This window comes from Arachis hypogaea, chromosome 10 (assembly GCF_003086295.3).
Source record: "Arachis hypogaea cultivar Tifrunner chromosome 10, arahy.Tifrunner.gnm2.J5K5, whole genome shotgun sequence".
Lineage (NCBI taxonomy): Eukaryota > Viridiplantae > Streptophyta > Magnoliopsida > Fabales > Fabaceae > Arachis > Arachis hypogaea.
The window spans coordinates 48754080-48770866 of record NC_092045.1 but is presented as its reverse complement, the minus strand read 5'-3'; positions in this window follow the sequence as shown (position 1 = coordinate 48770866).

Below are 16787 nucleotides of genomic sequence, written 5' to 3'. Positions count from 1 at the left end.
CGGACAGTCTGTAGTAGCCCTTTCCAAGTACTTCTATGACTCGATAGTGTCCTTTCCGGTTTGCTGCCAGCTTTCCTTCTCCAGGTCGAGTTGTTCCGATATCATTTCGGATTAGGATGAGGTCGTTCTTAGCAAAAACTCGCTGTACTACCTTTTGATTGTATCTCGCAGCCATTCGTCGCTTTAATGCTTCTTCCCTAATCCGAGCTCTTTCTCGGACTTCTGGAAGTAGGTCGAGTTCTTCCCTTTGAAGTTGGGAGTTGGCTTCTTCACTATAGTGGATCACTCTAGGCAACCTTTCTTCAATCTCCACTGGGATCATTGCCTCCATTTTGTACGCTAATCGGAAGGGTGATTCCTTCGTGGTGGAATGTGGCGTTGTCCGATATGCCCATAGGACTTGTAGGAGCTCCTCGGCCCAGGCTCCCTTCACGTCCTGTAATCTCCATTTCAGCCCGACCAGTATGACTTTGTTGGCAGTTTCAGCTTGTCTATTGGCTTGGGGATGTTCTACGGAAGTAAATTCTTGTTTTATGTTCAAGTCGGCCGCTAGCTTTCTGAAGCCCACGTCTGTGAACTGGGTACCATTGTCTATGGTGATGGAGTATGGAACCCCAAACCTTGAGACAATGTTTCTATATAATAATTTTCGACTTCTTTGAGCAGTGGCATTAGCTAGGGGTTCTGCCTCGATCCACTTTGTGAAATAGTCTATCCCTACTATGAGGAATTTAACTTGTCCCGATCCCTGAGGGAAGGGTCCAAGAAGATCGAGTCCCCATTTTGCAAATGGCCAAGTTGAGGTCACGCTGATGAGTTGCTCTAGTGGGGTGATGTGAAAGTTGGCATGTTTCTGGCATGATGGACATGTCTTTACGAACTCTGTGGCTTCCTTTTGTAGGGTTGGCCAATAGAATCCTGCCCAAAGAACTTTTTTGGTAAGTGCTTGCGCTCTGAGGTGATTACCACAAATGCCACCGTGTATTTCTTCTAGAACTTCCTTTGTTCTAGAAGTTGGTACGTATTTTAACAATGGTATTGAAATCCCTTTTTTGTATAGAGTATTGCTTATGATAGTGTAGTATTGTGCCTCCCGTTTTAACCACTTTGCCTCTTTTTCCTCTGTGGGGAGTGCTTCTGTTTTGAGGTAGTTAATTATGAGAGTCATCCATCCTTGATCCTGACCTATTATGGTCAGGATTTTTTCTTCTTCCGAGATTGATGGATTCTGTAGAATTTTTTGGATGAGGCTTCTATTGTTGCCCCCTGGTTTGGTACTGGCCAGTTTTGAGAGTGTGTCAGCTCGGGCATTCTATTCTCGGGGTATGTGACGGATCTCATATTCTCCGAGTTGTCCGAGCTATTCTCTAGTTTTGTCCAAGTACTTTTTCATGGTGGGATCATTGGCTTGGTAGCTTCCTGCTATTTGTGAAGTGACTACCTGTGAGTCGCTAAAGACAATAAGCTTTTGAGCTCCAACCTCCTTAGCCAGCTTCAAACCTGCTAGCCGTGCCTCATATTCAGCTTGGTTGTTTGAGGCAGGGAACCCAAATTTAAGGGAGAGTCGATTTGGGTTCCTTGGTCGCTTTCAATTATCACACCTACATCGCTTCCAGTTTTATTTGAGGAACCGTCCACGTAGAGATTCCATTCTGTGGGAATTTCCAGTGTGTCTGTAAATTCTGCAATAAAGTCGGCCATGTATTTTGATTTAATGGCTGTTTGAGCTTCGTAGTGAAGATCAAATTCAAAACTCGACTGCCCATTGTAAAATTCTGCACGCTAGGTCTGTTTTTTGTAAAATCACTTTTATGGGCTAGTTGGTTCGAACCCTAATGGTGTGGGCTTGGAAGTATGGACGGAGTCATCTAGATGTTAGTATGAGAGCGTAGGCAAATTTTTCTATTTTTTGATAGTTCAGCTCGGCTCCTTGTAATGCTTTACTGATGAAGTATACGAGTTGTTGTCTACTATCGTCTTCTCGGACTAGTGCTGAAGCCACTGCCCGACTTTCCACCACAAGGTACAATACAAGTGGTTCTCCTTCCCGTGGCCGACTTAGGATAGGTGGCTGTCCCATGAACTTTTTGAAATCATGGAAGGCTTGCTCGCACTCCGTTGTCCATTCAAACTTCTTTCCCTTCCTTAGAATGGCGTAGAAGGGAAAGGATCTTATTGTTGATCCGGCTAGAAATCTGGACAAGGCTGCTAACCTCCCGTTGAGTTGTTGTACCTCTTTGACACAAGTCAGACTCTTCATATCGAGTATGGCCCAACATTTGTTCGGGTTTGCTTCGATTCCTCTTTGTGTGAGCATGAAACCCAAGAATTTGCCAGCTTCTACTGCGAAGGTGCATTTTGCGGGATTGAGTCGCATGCCATGCTGTCTTATAGTGTCGAAGACTTGGGTCAGATTGGACAGTAGCATCTCTTCATTTTGTGTCTTTATCAGCATATCGTCCACGTAGACTTCCATGATTTTTTCGATGTGATCCAAAATGACCTTATTCATTAATATCTGATAAGTAGCTCCCGTATTTTTAAGACCAAAAGGCATGATGATGTAGTACTAGTTTGCTTTTGGGGTTAAGAAGGAAGTTTTTTCTTGGTTGGGTGGATGCATTGGGATTTGATTGTATCCCGAGTATGCGTCCATAAACGAGAGGTATTTATATCCGGGGGAGGCATCTACCAGAGCATCGATACCTAAGAGTGGATAAGGATCTTTTGGGCAAGCTTTATTGAGATCAGTGTAGTCGGTGCACATTCGCCACTTCCCATTTGATTTCTTCACCAAGATGACGTTGGCCAGCCATAGTGGGTATTTGACTTCTCTTATGAACCCTGCCTCCAGTAGAGCTTGTATCTGCTCTTCCACAACTTGAGAGCGTTCTGGTCTGAGCTTTCTACACCTCTGTTGTACTGGCCGAGATCCTGGCATGTCTGCGACCTTCTATGCAAAGAGGTCGACGTTATCTCATAAGAATTATATGAGTGATTCTTTTATATCTCCTTTTAAGATTGTACCGATATAGGTTGCTTGGTCCGGGGTGTCCCCGATCTAGACATTTTCTATTTCACCTTCGGGTTGTGGGTGGAGTTCTTCCCGCCTCTGAACTCCGCCAAGTTTGATTGTGTGGAATTCTTCTCCTCTGCTTCTGAGGTTTAGACTTTCATGGTAACAGCGGCGCGCCGTCTTCTGATATGCCTTTGCTGTAGCTGTCCCTTCTGTAGTTAGGAATTTCATGCATAGATGCGGAGTCGAGACTATTGCGCCGAGCTGATTCAATGTTGTCTAACCTATTAAGACATTGTAGGATGAACTTACGTCGACCACGATGTAATCTATTTTGAATGTTCTTGACGGGTATCATTTTCCAAAGGTTGTGTGTAGCGAGACGTATCCTAGTGGTTGAACCGGGGTGTCTCTTAGTCCGAACAGGCTGTTCGGATATGCTATGAGTTATTTTTCTTCCAAGCCGAGCTTGTCGAAGGCAGTTTTGAACAAGATGTCGGCAGAGCTCCCTTGGTCTATCAGTGTGCGGTGGAGATTTGCATTTTCCAGTATAACAGTGATGACCATGGGATCGTCGTGTCCTGAGATTATACCGGATGCGTCATCTCTGGTGAAGGTAATTGCGGGAATGTCGGGTGTTTCCTCCTTCCCCTCGACATGATATACGTCTTTAAGATATCTTTTGTGAGATGATTTGGAGACTCCTCCTCCCACAAATCCGCCATGTATCATGTGGACATGTCTTTCTGGTGTGCGAGGTGACTGCTCGTTTCGTCCGACGTCTTCTTCCCTTCTTCTTTTTCTTTGCTCATCGTCCCGGCCGGCCAGATACTAATCTAGCTTCCCCTCTCTTACTAACTTTTCTATAACTTTTTTTAAGTCAAAACATTCGTAGGTGTGGTGCCCGCGGATGTGATGATACTCACAATATTCGCCCCGATTTCATCCTCCTTTTTTGCCTTTGAGTGGTCGAGCTGGAGGTATTTTTTCAGTGTGGCAAACTTCTCTGTAGACATCCACAAGGGACACCCGAAGAGGGGTGTAATTGTGATACTTTTTTATTCTTTCTCCATGTCGATCTTCCTTCTTTTTGGGTTCTTTGTCCTTATCCCGGGAGGTGAATCCGGATTTTGATATCTCTCCTAGTCGAGAGTTTTCCTCCATGTTGATGTACTTCTCTGCTCATTCTTGCATTTTGTTTAGAGATGCGGGGTATTTCTTCGATATAGACTGGCTAAAAGGTCCCTCTCGAAAGCCATTGATGAGGCCCATAATGGCAGCCTCGATTGGTAGGCTTTGTATGTCCAGGCACGTTTTGTTGAATCTTTCCATGTAGTTGCGAAGAGTTTCCCGTTTTCCTTGCTTGATTCCTAATAGACATGGGGCGTGCTTAGCCTTGTCTTTTTGGATGGAGAATCTGGCCAAAAACTTCTTGGCCAAGTTGTCAAAACTTGAGATGGACTTAGGAGGTAAATTGTCGAACCACCTAATTACCGTCTTTGTTAAAGTAGTCGGAAAGGCTTTGCAACGAACTGCATCTGAGGCATCGGTGAGGTACATTCTATTTCTAAAATTAATGAGATGATGGCCGAGATCTGCAGTGCTGTCGTACAAAGTCATATCTGGGAGTTTAAAATCTTTTGAGATTTTGGTCTTCATGATCTCCTTGGTGAATGGATCTTGTTCCTTGCGGGAGCTATCCTCATGAGGGGATCGGTTGGCTTTGGTTTCTAGATCGGCTTCGAGTTTTAGGAGTTTGTCCTCCAATTCCCGGCGTCGCCTTATTTCCTTCTGTAGGTCTTTCTCAACCTCTCGTTGACGTAGGGCTTCTTCTTCAAGTTGTTTTAAACGGTCTTGAAGCGTCTCCATGGCTCCCGCATTTGAATTCTTCTTGTTTAAGTTGAGGAATATCCTTTGGTGTAGTGTCCGCATTTTTGTGCAGTGTTCTATCCTCTAGGCTTGAATTGTGGTCGTTATCATGGTCGTCCGCCATGACGATGGGATAACTTCCAGGGTCCCCGGCAACGACGCTAATGTTCCGAGGGTTACCTGAAACTGTAGGTCGATATCGGGCGAGATCTTCTGTACTGGTCGGAGCTGTTGTGTCCGACTTGTTGGACTTGGTGATGGTGCTGATCCTTCGTCACCGGAGGGTGGTGGTACCTGCAAGGGACTCCGATGCTTAAGTTGGCAATGGTATTAAGTAGGTTTTTAGTAGAATCAGAGTATGAGTTATACATGGGTGCTTGAGTGTATTTATAATGATCTAGAGAGACCTTCCTTAGATAAGATAAGTTAGTTATCTTATCTTATCTTTATCTTTGAGTGAGGCCATCTTATCTTTAAGGGAACCGCCTTTATCTCTATAGGCTTGGGCTGCCCTCGGATTCGGGTCGTGTTCTTCTGTTTGGGCCCTTTATTGGGCTTTCCTGGTAGTTTGGCCGAGCTCTTTGAGAAGAGGTCGGATTGTCCTGACCTGAAGAGGTCGGTCGCTTTGTCAGTAGAACATCCCTTTGTCGGACATCTCGACCCAAGGTATGAACATTTACATTGATGATATAGGCTAAAATAAATCAGATATCTTTATATTATTCATTGTCTTAATCTGCACCTGCAAGTTGGAACTATTACTAGAATACAAGCAAATACAAATATAATTAACATACTTAATATTGTTTATTTTATACTTTTTATTTACATTTTTTATGACATATAAAATAGATTGACGTATTTCAACATCTCCAAATAGAAGAGTTAATTGATAGATACGCATCCAATTATATGGAAAAATACCCTTCACTTCAATATGTAAGCTCTTGTCCCTATCTCTTTAATTAGCATAAAACTATTTATATTTTTTGACACCTTCAATATGTAAGCTCTTGTCCCTATCTCTTTAATGATCACTGGTATCTAATGAACCTGAAACTAAAAACTGTTTTCAATTTGGACTCCAACCTACCACCTGAGCACAAGGAACAACGGACTGAATCTACTAACACTTTAGTTCTAATCTAAATTGTTTCAATTAATGTGGCTATGTCCATATGATGAGTCTATATTTGATGACATATTTTGACTCAATTTGGATGGATTCTGGCACATGAACTCACATTTAAGCACTAGAATAGCATACTTTTCTGTTTTGTCCCTAATTTTATCTTAATTGTAAAAACATGCAATTTTTATGCTTTAATAGAGCAAATTAATCCCACCTTTAGGTCATTTGATGCCGTGATATGATTTGTGAGTGATTTCAAGCCTTGAAGGCAAGAATGGATGGGCAAAAGTGGAAGAAAGCATGTACAAGGGAGAACACATAAAGAAAACAAGGAAAAGCACACACAGCGACCTGTGCGTGCGCACAAGCACCTGTGCATACGCACAGGAGGATTTTTAGCCAAGTGTGCGGACGCACACATCTGTGCATCCCTTGGACCATTTTGGAAGGCTGAATTGCTGAATTAAAGTACTATATAAAGGGACAATCAACACATTTTAAGGCAATTAGGACTTAGAATTTATTTTCCACAGTTTTGCATAGTAATTAGGACTAGGAGTACTGTAGAATAGAGAGCTCTCCTAGGGTTCATGTTGCCTTTTTGTAGCATTTTATAGCAAGCTTTGATCCTTGAATTCACTTCTTTAATTGTGAGTACTCTCAATTTCCTCTTTAATTAAAGAACTTTTGTCTTCATTTCCATGCTTCCTTTATGTTTGATTGCTTGTTTATACTTGGTTTTGTTGATAGTTGGTTATAGTTTTCTATTTTTTTCTATGCAATTTTCCATACTTTACTTTTATGCACACAAGGTGTTTGTGAAAATGCTAACTCTAGATTTTGTGTCGATTTTCACACCTTGGCTTGTTGTTTAAGTTTCTAGGATACTAGTGATGTGTGGAAAACGATCCAACACAAAACTCACCGGCAAGTGTACCGGGTCGCATCAAGTAATAAAAACTCACGGGAGTGAGGTCGATCCCACAGGGATTGAAGGATTGAGCAATTTTAGTTTAGTGGTTGATTTAGTCAAGCGAATCAAGTATTGGTTGAGTGGTTTATCTTTAACAGAAGCTAAATTGCTTGGAATGTAAAGGGAGAAGAGAGAATTGCAGTAAATTAAAGGACAGGAAAGTAAAAGTGCTGAATCTTAAAGAATAAGAAATTAAATGACTGAAACTTAAAGTGCAAGAAATGTAAATTGCAGTAACTTAAAATGCAAGAAATGTAAATTGCTTGAATGGAAAAGGGGAGTTGAGGATTGGGAATTCAGAATTTTAGCAAGGGAAATTTAATTGCAACAATTAATAAAGCAGAAGTTGAATTAGAAAGAACTAGAGTCCAAACAGAAATGAAAATTTACTTGCAGCAGAGGTTCACAGAAGAACCAAAAGGAAAAATGGGATCTCAGGACTCAAGAGACTAGATAGCAAAGTCTAGATCTCAATTGCCTTCCCAGATCCAAGTCCACAAAGCAATTAACAAGAAATTGAAAAAGAAGCAGTAAAGTAACTGAAATTCAAGTAAATTATGCAGAAGAAGATTTAAAGAGGTTTTGAATGGAGATTGAGACAGAATTTCCTCAATTCTTCACACCCAATACTCAAAACAAGGAAATTAAAAGTGCCCAAGCAAGAACGAGGAAGAAGAGAGATCAATTCTCCTCGCCAATTCTCTGAAATCTCAGTGAAGTCTCCGAGAGAAAGTTCAAAACCTCAAAATAAAAGTAAAGGTTCAAAGGAAAATTCAAAGTTCAAAAGTAAAGGGAAAGGTCCGGTCCTAATTACATCAAACTATCTCCTATTTATACACTTTCTATTCTTGGATCTTGGGATTTGGATGGGCTTTTGATTTGGTGAGGAAATGAATTTTATTGGATTTTTAATCCAATTTTAGCCCATGAAGAATTAGCTTCCAGGAGGCTGCCCTGCCCTTGTGGAGGGCAGGGCAGAAAATTGATGCGTGCAGCCTTGGTGCGAGCGTGGTGCGTTGGTGTGTGTTGCAGGCGAGGGCAGGGCAGAAAATTTTGGTGCGCCAGTTTGGTGCCTGTGCGTACTGCTGGTGCTGCCGAATGATGCCTTGGTGCGCCAGAATGGTGCGCTGGCCGTGCCACAACAAAATGCTGCCCTGCCCTCGCGGAGGGCAGGGCAGTGTTTCCAAATCGAAGTCCCGTGTTCGAGACTTGGCCGATGCACACGCTACCCATAATGAGGCCTAGTTCCTTGCTTCCTCATTGTTCCGTGTTCGACTCTTGTGGCAAGCATTGGTAGGCTTTTTCCTTTGATTTATTTTCCATGAAGGCCCGATACTGCCCTTGTGGAGGGCAAGGCAACGTTTTTCTCTTCTTTGATCCAAGGCACAATTTTGTGCTCTGCCCTTGTCGTGGGTAGGGCAGAGTTGCTTTTCAAGCCTTGTTTCGTTATGTTGCCCTCCTAGAGGGCAGTGTGCCCTTTTGGAGGGCAATGCTTGCTCTCTCCTTTATGCGCCACGCCTTTTTCTCCTTGAGCCACGCTTCCTTAAGCCACGCTTTCTCTTTTCTTCTTTTCTTCACCTACAATCAACCAAAACAACCACTCAAAGTATCACTAAATTCACAAGGTTTATAAATCAATTAAAATTCAATTAAATTTAGCTTAAACCTCATGAGTTAGCATCAAATTAATGGTAGTTGCTTGATTTAAAGAAGTTATGCATTTTCATTCCAAATCACTTACTTAGGATGCAAGAAAGTGCATAAAGACTAATAAAACAAATGAAATTAGCTTGAAAAATGGGTATATGATGACTTGTCATCACAACACCAAACTTAAATCTTGCTTGTCCCCAAGCAAGCATCAAAGCTAAGAGAAAATGAAATGAACAAGAAAAGAACACATATCCTTATTAGGCATATAGCAGAACTTTATTTATGGAGTCTTTGTGCAGACAATGATAACTCAATTATTGTTGCTGTTACATAATATACATCTTTCCTCAAAGGCTTGCTAAACTTGCTGCTATAAGACTTACTTTTTAATTACTCCCTTGCTAACTTTTCTTTCTTATAATGCTTAACAGGCTTATTATTCTTTTTGAGGTTTGGTGTCTAATGTTGCAGTAACAGCCTTTGGCTTTATTTTTTTCTTTTCTTTTACTCAACATCTTTCCACCACAGACACATGGCTCACTATTTCTTCCTAAGATCATTGATGCCCAGCATCTCTTTGGATAACTAAATGTTCTGTATCTAAGTTGCTCTTTATTGTGGATTTTCAATTGGCCATCCCAAATCAGTTGATCTAAGTGACCGGGTTTTAAAATACCCCTTAGAATTTACTTATCCAAGCATATCTTAGTACAAGAACACCACAGGCATATGTCCTAGGGTCCAAGCTATTGGTGTCCAACCTTTATTCTTTGTTTTTCTTGCCACATTGGCTTTTTCTTCTTCCTTTTTTTTTCTGTTTTTGTTCCCAAGGGCTTTTTTCTTTATTGATAAGAATCTTTATAACAGCAAGCTAACTCACAATTGAATGAGAATGATATTATGCAACAATTATTTCATGAGTTATGCATTTAATCAAACACATATACCACCATTAACTTCCATTCTTACTTATGCAACATTGGATATTTCACTTTTCAATTCAAACAATTCTCTTTTATTCAAGCATGTGGGACAAAAAACAAAATTTAGCTAAGTGATGGATAACAAGCATTATGCAGATTTAGCATTTCTCTAGCTATTTATTAAATGACTAAAAGAAAAGCAAAGAACAAAAATTGCATGAAGTAAAAGAAATAAACAATGGAGGCATATCATGTTTCAGACATGCATCTCCTTATTAGAGACATGAAAGAGGAAGTATGAAAGAACTTTGCCACCTTCTAATGATTGTGGCTGCTGCTTGATTCTCCCTTTTTCTTCTCTCTCTTTCCTAGCTTGGAGTAGTCTCGGACTTCTTCACTAGGACATCTTCTATCCCAAACAGAATCCAAGAGCCCTGAGAATCCAACTTCTTCCAATCTGTTAAGTGTTAGCTCCGTATAATGATGAGACCTTGCTTTTTGCTTGGCGTCAAATTCAGGGCATTGCTCAAATGGCTTGATCTGTGGATTGACTGTTGGCAAATTGTGGGTCAAATACTCCAACCTTGCTTGTATGTTTTCATCACTCTCCATTCTTTGCACATATCTAACTTCTTCCATGGTGTGATGAATATTCTTCCATTGCTACAGGTTGTGACTATATTCCCCTGCTTTAGCTTGACTAAAATACAGCTTATCATATGATTCTTTGAATTCTTTGTATTGCTCTTTTTGTCCTTCAAGAATCTGTGCTTGAAATTCTTGCTGCTGAGTCATCATTTGTTGCTGCCATCTCTCTTGTTTCTCCTCCATTTGACGCTGCCAAGCTTCTCGTTCCTCTTTATCTTTCAAATATTGCTCCCTAAATTCTGGATGGGGCTCTAGATATTGCTCTTGGCGCCCCTGATTTTGGCCTTGTTGAGCCTGCATGAGTTGTTGAGATAGTTCTTCAATTGATCTTTGTAACTGGCTCATGTCTATGGCATCATGAGCTTGATTTCGTCCTTCCTCTCTTTGTGATCTCCTTTGTCTGGGAGCTGCCACCCCTTCTTGATCATCTTCTTCATTCATTCCTTCCATACTTTTCTTGGTGATTCATTTCCCTTTTTTCACCTTTTCTGTGTCCTCATCTTCAAAGATCACTCCCGCTTTGTTGCATAGCCTAAGGATGGTGCTTGGATGTCCAAGACCACTTGATTTACTTGTGCTGTTAGCCATCTCTTGAATACTGTCGACTATGAGTTGTGCGAGGTTGATTTCACCTCCATGTAGGATGCAATATGTCAAGAGTGCCCGTTTGATTGTGACCCAAGAGGCGTTTCCAGTAAGGAGAATAGACCTCCTTACTATCTCATACCATCCTTTGGCCACAGGAGAAAGTTTTATTCTCTTCAAGTGGCTTGGAACTCCTTTTGAGTCTCTTTCCCAGTCTGTATTTTCAACACATAGCCCTTGCAAGATCTCATCAGGATTGTTTTCCATCTGCAATCTGGTCTCATAACTAGGCTCTGCATAAGTTATGTTCTCAACTTTAGAGCTCTAGTGATGGCTGCTGGACCGAAGTTCACTTCAACTCCTCTGACATAACTTGTGTAAGGAGCACTATCTTTGTTTTCTTTTACAGCATTTGCATAGAACTCCCTGATCATGACTGCACTGATGTCAACAAGAGGAGCACATAAGAGTTCCCACCTTCTTTCTTTAGTGATTTGCCTCATGATGGGGTATTCCCCGTCCCTCAACTCAAGGCCTTTCTCATAGATGACATTCTTTGCCTGCATGAACCTATGATATCTTCCTTCATGGAATTGGGATCTAAATTTGCTTGCATCAAATGATGGAGGTTCGGCTACCATAGGTTCCTTTCCCGGCCTTCTTTTTGAACTTGAGGAGGCCATCGGATTTGAGGTGAGATGGAGGTAAAAGTGAGAATAGAAGAAAGATGTGTTGTGTTTGGGATGATTCTCGGTTCTATTGTGTGAGATAAGGGAATTGTTTTAGTTTTGGGAGTAGAGGGGATTATGGCTTTAATGTGAAGGTAGCTTGAACGAGTGTGTAAACTATTTAGTGCTAACGGCTATTTATAAGCATATTCTCCAAGCTTTCCAACAAAACCACAATGAATGAGGAATGAGTTCGTTGGTACTCATGAAGGGTTGAGATTGAATTGATCACACCAAAGGTTCATGGATTTAACGGTCTGCATGCCTTGTTGAGGCTTTGACGAGGATTCTCTTCTCATTGGTTGCATGTATTTAAGTGTTCGATGATGCATGCATGCAGATTCTGCTTCCCAAGGAGCGCATTTCTCTAGGCACATGTGACCATCCTCTTTTAACCTATCCTAGCCGTGGCCCCTCCTTGCTTTTGTCGCCATCTCTTCCTCCTAAATAAATCAAACAGCTAGCCTTAGAATATTAATATAAACGTTGGCAATTGACTTGTAATAAAGAGAAAAAAAATTGTTTTGTTCTGTTTAATTATCATTTGAAATTTTTTTTTGGTGATCAATTGTATCCCTTAATTAAAGATGCTAAAAGTTGGTGAACACCAAACTTATCTCTTATTGACGGGACGGCTTAGCAATGCAAACCATTCTTCACAATTGATATATTTTATAAAAAAATGATGCATGATCCCTTTCTGTATGGTTTTGATTCCATGAATAGGAAACTAATCTGTAGAACAATATTACATATGTAGACACCAAACTTAGTGTTTGGTCATATGCTCCATCAAAATGACGTTTCATATGTTCTAAGAATAGCCCCCTTTCTTTTGGAAAGCAAAAGTTGAGTGTACCTTAAGGGACACCAAACTTAGAAGTCTGACTTATGCTCTAAAACAGTGTATGCATTTATCAAATATGAAAGTTCAAAATCATACTCAGGGGAATCATAGCTTATTAGATGAAAGAAAAGACAGAAATCTTAAATCATGGGTTGCCTCCCATGAAGCGCTCTTTTATTGTCACTAGCTTGACATTGAACTCCCTTTAGGGTGGTTGATGCAGGTGATGTCTCAACTTGTCACCTCTCACTGTAAGCTTTCTCTATGTGCCTTGATGCTCAATTTCAATATGCTCAAGAGAAAGTACTTGGTTGATAGTGTAATAATCTTCTGTTCCCAGCTGTTGATATACTAGTTGCACCTTATCACCTTTAGAAAATCCTTCAGTTGGGATTTTCTTATTCTTCCACCCTTTGTAAGCCTTCTTCTTGCTCTTCATCTTTTTCTTTCTTGTTGATCTTTCTTTCTTGTCAGTGACTTGGGTTGTGATACCTTCCTTCTTGTTTATCATCCCAGCTTCTTTTTGAATTCCTTTTTCTTCTTGCAGTTGCTTATTTTTCTGTTCTACTACCTTGTTGGCTATTTACTTTGGAAGGAAGTCACTACTTGTCTTGCTTGTTTCTTCATTCCTTTGTGATTCTGGAAAAACTTTCAAGGTGATGCTCTCCTCATGCATCCTGAGGGTTACTCTCCCTGCTCTATATCTACGATGGCTCTAGGAGTGGCCAAAAATGGTCGACCAAGTATTATGGAGTCATTCTCATTCTCTGCTGATTCTAGGATCACAAAGTCTGCTGGAAAGATGAACTTGTCAACCTTAACTAAAAGGTTTTCAATCAACCCTTTAGGATATACCACTGATTGGTCTACTAATTCCAAGGACATCTGTATTGGTGTTACCTCTCCTATGCCAAGCTTTTTCACTAAAGAAGATGGAATTAGATTTATACTTGCTCCTAAGTCACACATCCCCTTGTTGATGAATAGGCTTCCAATAGTGCACGGTAGGAAGAAGCCTCCAGGATCTTCAAGCTTGGGAGGAAGTCCTTTTCTGATTAATGCACTGCATTCTTCATTGAGCATTACAGTCTCCTTCTCACTCCAACTTCTTTTCTTATTGATGAGCTCCTTCAAAAACTTGGCATATAGAGGCATTTGCTCCAATGCCTCAGCTAAAGGTATGTTGATTTCCAGCTTCTTGAAAGTCTCAAGAAATTTGTGGAAATGTTGATCCTTTGTCTCTTTGTGGAATCTTTGGGGATAAGGCAATGGAGTTGTCAAGCTTTTCTCCCTTTGAAGTTGTCTTGGAATTGGTTCTTCCATGATCTGCTTTCCCTTCTTCAAATTTTGTGGTCTATTTTCTTTCTCTTGGGGTTGATTTTGAGAGTACTTGCTTGCTGTTGCATTTTCATCATTGGTTTCCTCTTTTTCAACTTGCTTCTTGTCACTTTCCTTGGGCTTCTTGGTAGCTTCTTCATCTTTCAGCAGTGTTTTTCCACTCCTCAACTGTATTGCCTTGCATTCCTCTTTTGGATTAGGAATGGTGTCACTTGGTAGTGAGTTTGATGGTTTTTCAACAGAAATTTGTTTGGAGATTTGCCCAATCTGCCTCTCTAGGTTCTTCATGGAAGCTTCTTGGTTCCTTGTTGTCAATTCTTGGTTCTTCATCATCTTTTCCATGAGCATCTCTAGATTAGTGATCCTCTGAGAGTCTTGTGAGATTGGTTGGTTTTGGGGTGTTGATGGATGATGATAGGTGTTTTGGTTTGTTGGGTGGTTATTGGGTGGATAATGGTTAGAGTTGGGATAAGTATTTTGTGGTTTTCTGTATGTGTTCTGGCTAGTGTTTGGCTGGTTGTTGTTTGTGTTTTTCCAATTGTTTTGAGTTGAGTTCCTTTGCCATGGCTGTTGGCTTTGATTGTGGTTGTCCCCCCATCTAAGGTTGGGATGGTTCTTCCAAGAAGGATTGTAAGTCTCTCCATAGACTTCATTAGCTCCAGGATTTTGGTTGTGCATGTAGTGGACTTGCTCTTGCTGTTGCTCCTCTTGAATTTCTTCATTCTGACCCCAAGTAGTTGATGGTTGGCTTGTGGCACTCACTGATGCAACTTGCAGGCCATCAATCCTTTTGGCCATTTGCTCAAATTGTTGTTGAAGCTGCTACTGCATTATCTTGTTCTGAGCTAGAATTGAGTCCACTCCTTCCAACTCCATTACTCCTCTTCTTTGTGATGGTTGGCGTTGTCTTTGATGAGCAAAGAAATATTGGTTGTTAGCCACCATATCAATGAGATTTTGAGCTTCCTCTGTAGTTTTCATGAGTTGTAATGAGCCTCCAGCTGAATGATCAAGTGCTTATTGAGCCTTAAGAGTGAGTCCCTCATAGAAGTTCTGCAGCTTGTCCCACTCAGTGAACATCTCTGGTGGACATTTCCTCAATAATGCCTTATATCTTTCCCATGCTTCATATAAATTTTCAGCCTCCATTTGAGTGAATGTCTGCACCTCAGTCTTCAATCTTATGATCCTTTGAGGGGGATAAAATTTGGCAAGGAACTTGCTTACCAAGTCATCCCATGTGTTGATGCTCTCCTTTGGAAATGTCTCTAGCCATTGAGTGGCTTTGTCTCTGAGAGAAAATGGAAAGAGCAGCAACTTGTAGCTGTCAGGAGGCACACCATTGGTTTTCACAGTATCACAAATCCTCAAGAAGGTGGATAAGTGTTGATTTGGGTCCTCCAATGGTCCTCCTCCAAAAGAACAGTTGTTTTGAACTAAAGTGATGAGTTGTGGCTTTAGTTCAAAATTGTTTGCATTGACATTAGGAGTAAGAATGCTACTTCCACAGTGTCTAGCATTTGCAAATGTGTATAAAGCCAGGACCCTTCTTTGTTGTGGGTTATTGTTGGCCCCTCCTCCTGGTTGATCGAGATTTGATGGATCTCCTTCCATCTCTTGGAATTCCTCCTCAGATTCTTCCTCTCCAATAACGTTCTTTCCTCTTTCAGCTCTTCTTATTCTTCGAAGAGTTCTTTGGTCAATTTCAGAGAGGACAGGGGAAGATCTTCCTGTACCTGACATACAAACACACAACAATAAACACACAGTTAGTGTGTTAGCCAAAATTAAAAACAATAGAAAAGTAAAAGTGCTTGATCTAGATCTCCACTTCACTTAATCATTGTCAATCTATTTCAATCCCCGGCAACGGCGCCAAAAACTTGATGTGTGGAAAATGATCCAACACAAAACTCACCAGCAAGTGTACCGGGTCGCATCAAGTAATAAAAACTCACGGGAGTGAGGTCGATCCCACAGGGATTGAAGGATTGAGCAATTTTAGTTTAGTGGTTGATTTAGTCAAGCGAATCAAGTATTGGTTGAGTGGTTTATCTTTAACAGAAGCTAAATTGCTTGGAATGTAAAGGGAGAAGGGAGAATTGCAGTAAATTAAAGGACAGGAAAATAAAAGTGCTGAATCTTAAAGAACAAGAAATTAAATGACTGAAACTTAAAGTGCAAGAAATGTAAATTGCAGTAACTTAAAATGCAAGAAATGTAAATTGCTTGAATGGAAAAGGGGAGTTGAGGATTGGGAATTCAGAATTTCAGCAAGGGAAATTTAATTGCAACAATTAATAAAGCAGAAGTTGAATTAGAAAGAACTAGAGTCTAAACAGAAATGAAAATTTACTTGCAGCAGAGGTTCACAGAAGAACCAAAAGGAAAAATGGGATCTCAGGACTCAAGAGACTAGATAGCAAAGTCTAGATCTCAATTGCCTTCCCAGATCCAAGTCCACAAAGCAATTAAAAAGAAATTGAAGAAGAAGCAGTAAAGTAACTGAAATTCAACTAAATTATGTAGAAGAAGATTTAAAGAGGTTTTGAATGAAGATTGAGATAGAATTTCCTCAATTCTTCACACCCAAAACTCAAAACAAGGAAATTAAAAGTGCCCAAGCAAGAACGAGGAAGAAGAGAGATCAATTCTCCTCCCCAATTCTCTGAAATCTCAGTGAAGTCTCTGAGAGAAAGTTCAAAAGCTTAAAATAAAAGTAAAGGTTCAAAGGAAAATTCAAAGTTCAAAAGTAAAGGGAAAGGTCCGGTCCTAATTACATCAAACTATCTCCTATTTATACATTTTCTATTCTTGGATATTGGGATTTGGATGGGCTTTTGATTTAGTGAAGAAATGAATTTTATTGGATTTTTAATCCAATTTTAGCCCATGAAGAATTAGCTTCCAGGAGGCTGCCCTGCCCTTGTGGAGGGCAGGGCAGAAAATTGATGTGTGCAGCCTTGGTGTGAGCGTGGTGCGTTGGTGTGTGCTGCAGGATGCTGCCCTGCCCTCGCGGAGGGCAGGGCAGAAAATTTTGGTGCGCCAGTTTGGTGCCTGTGCGTGCTGCTGGTG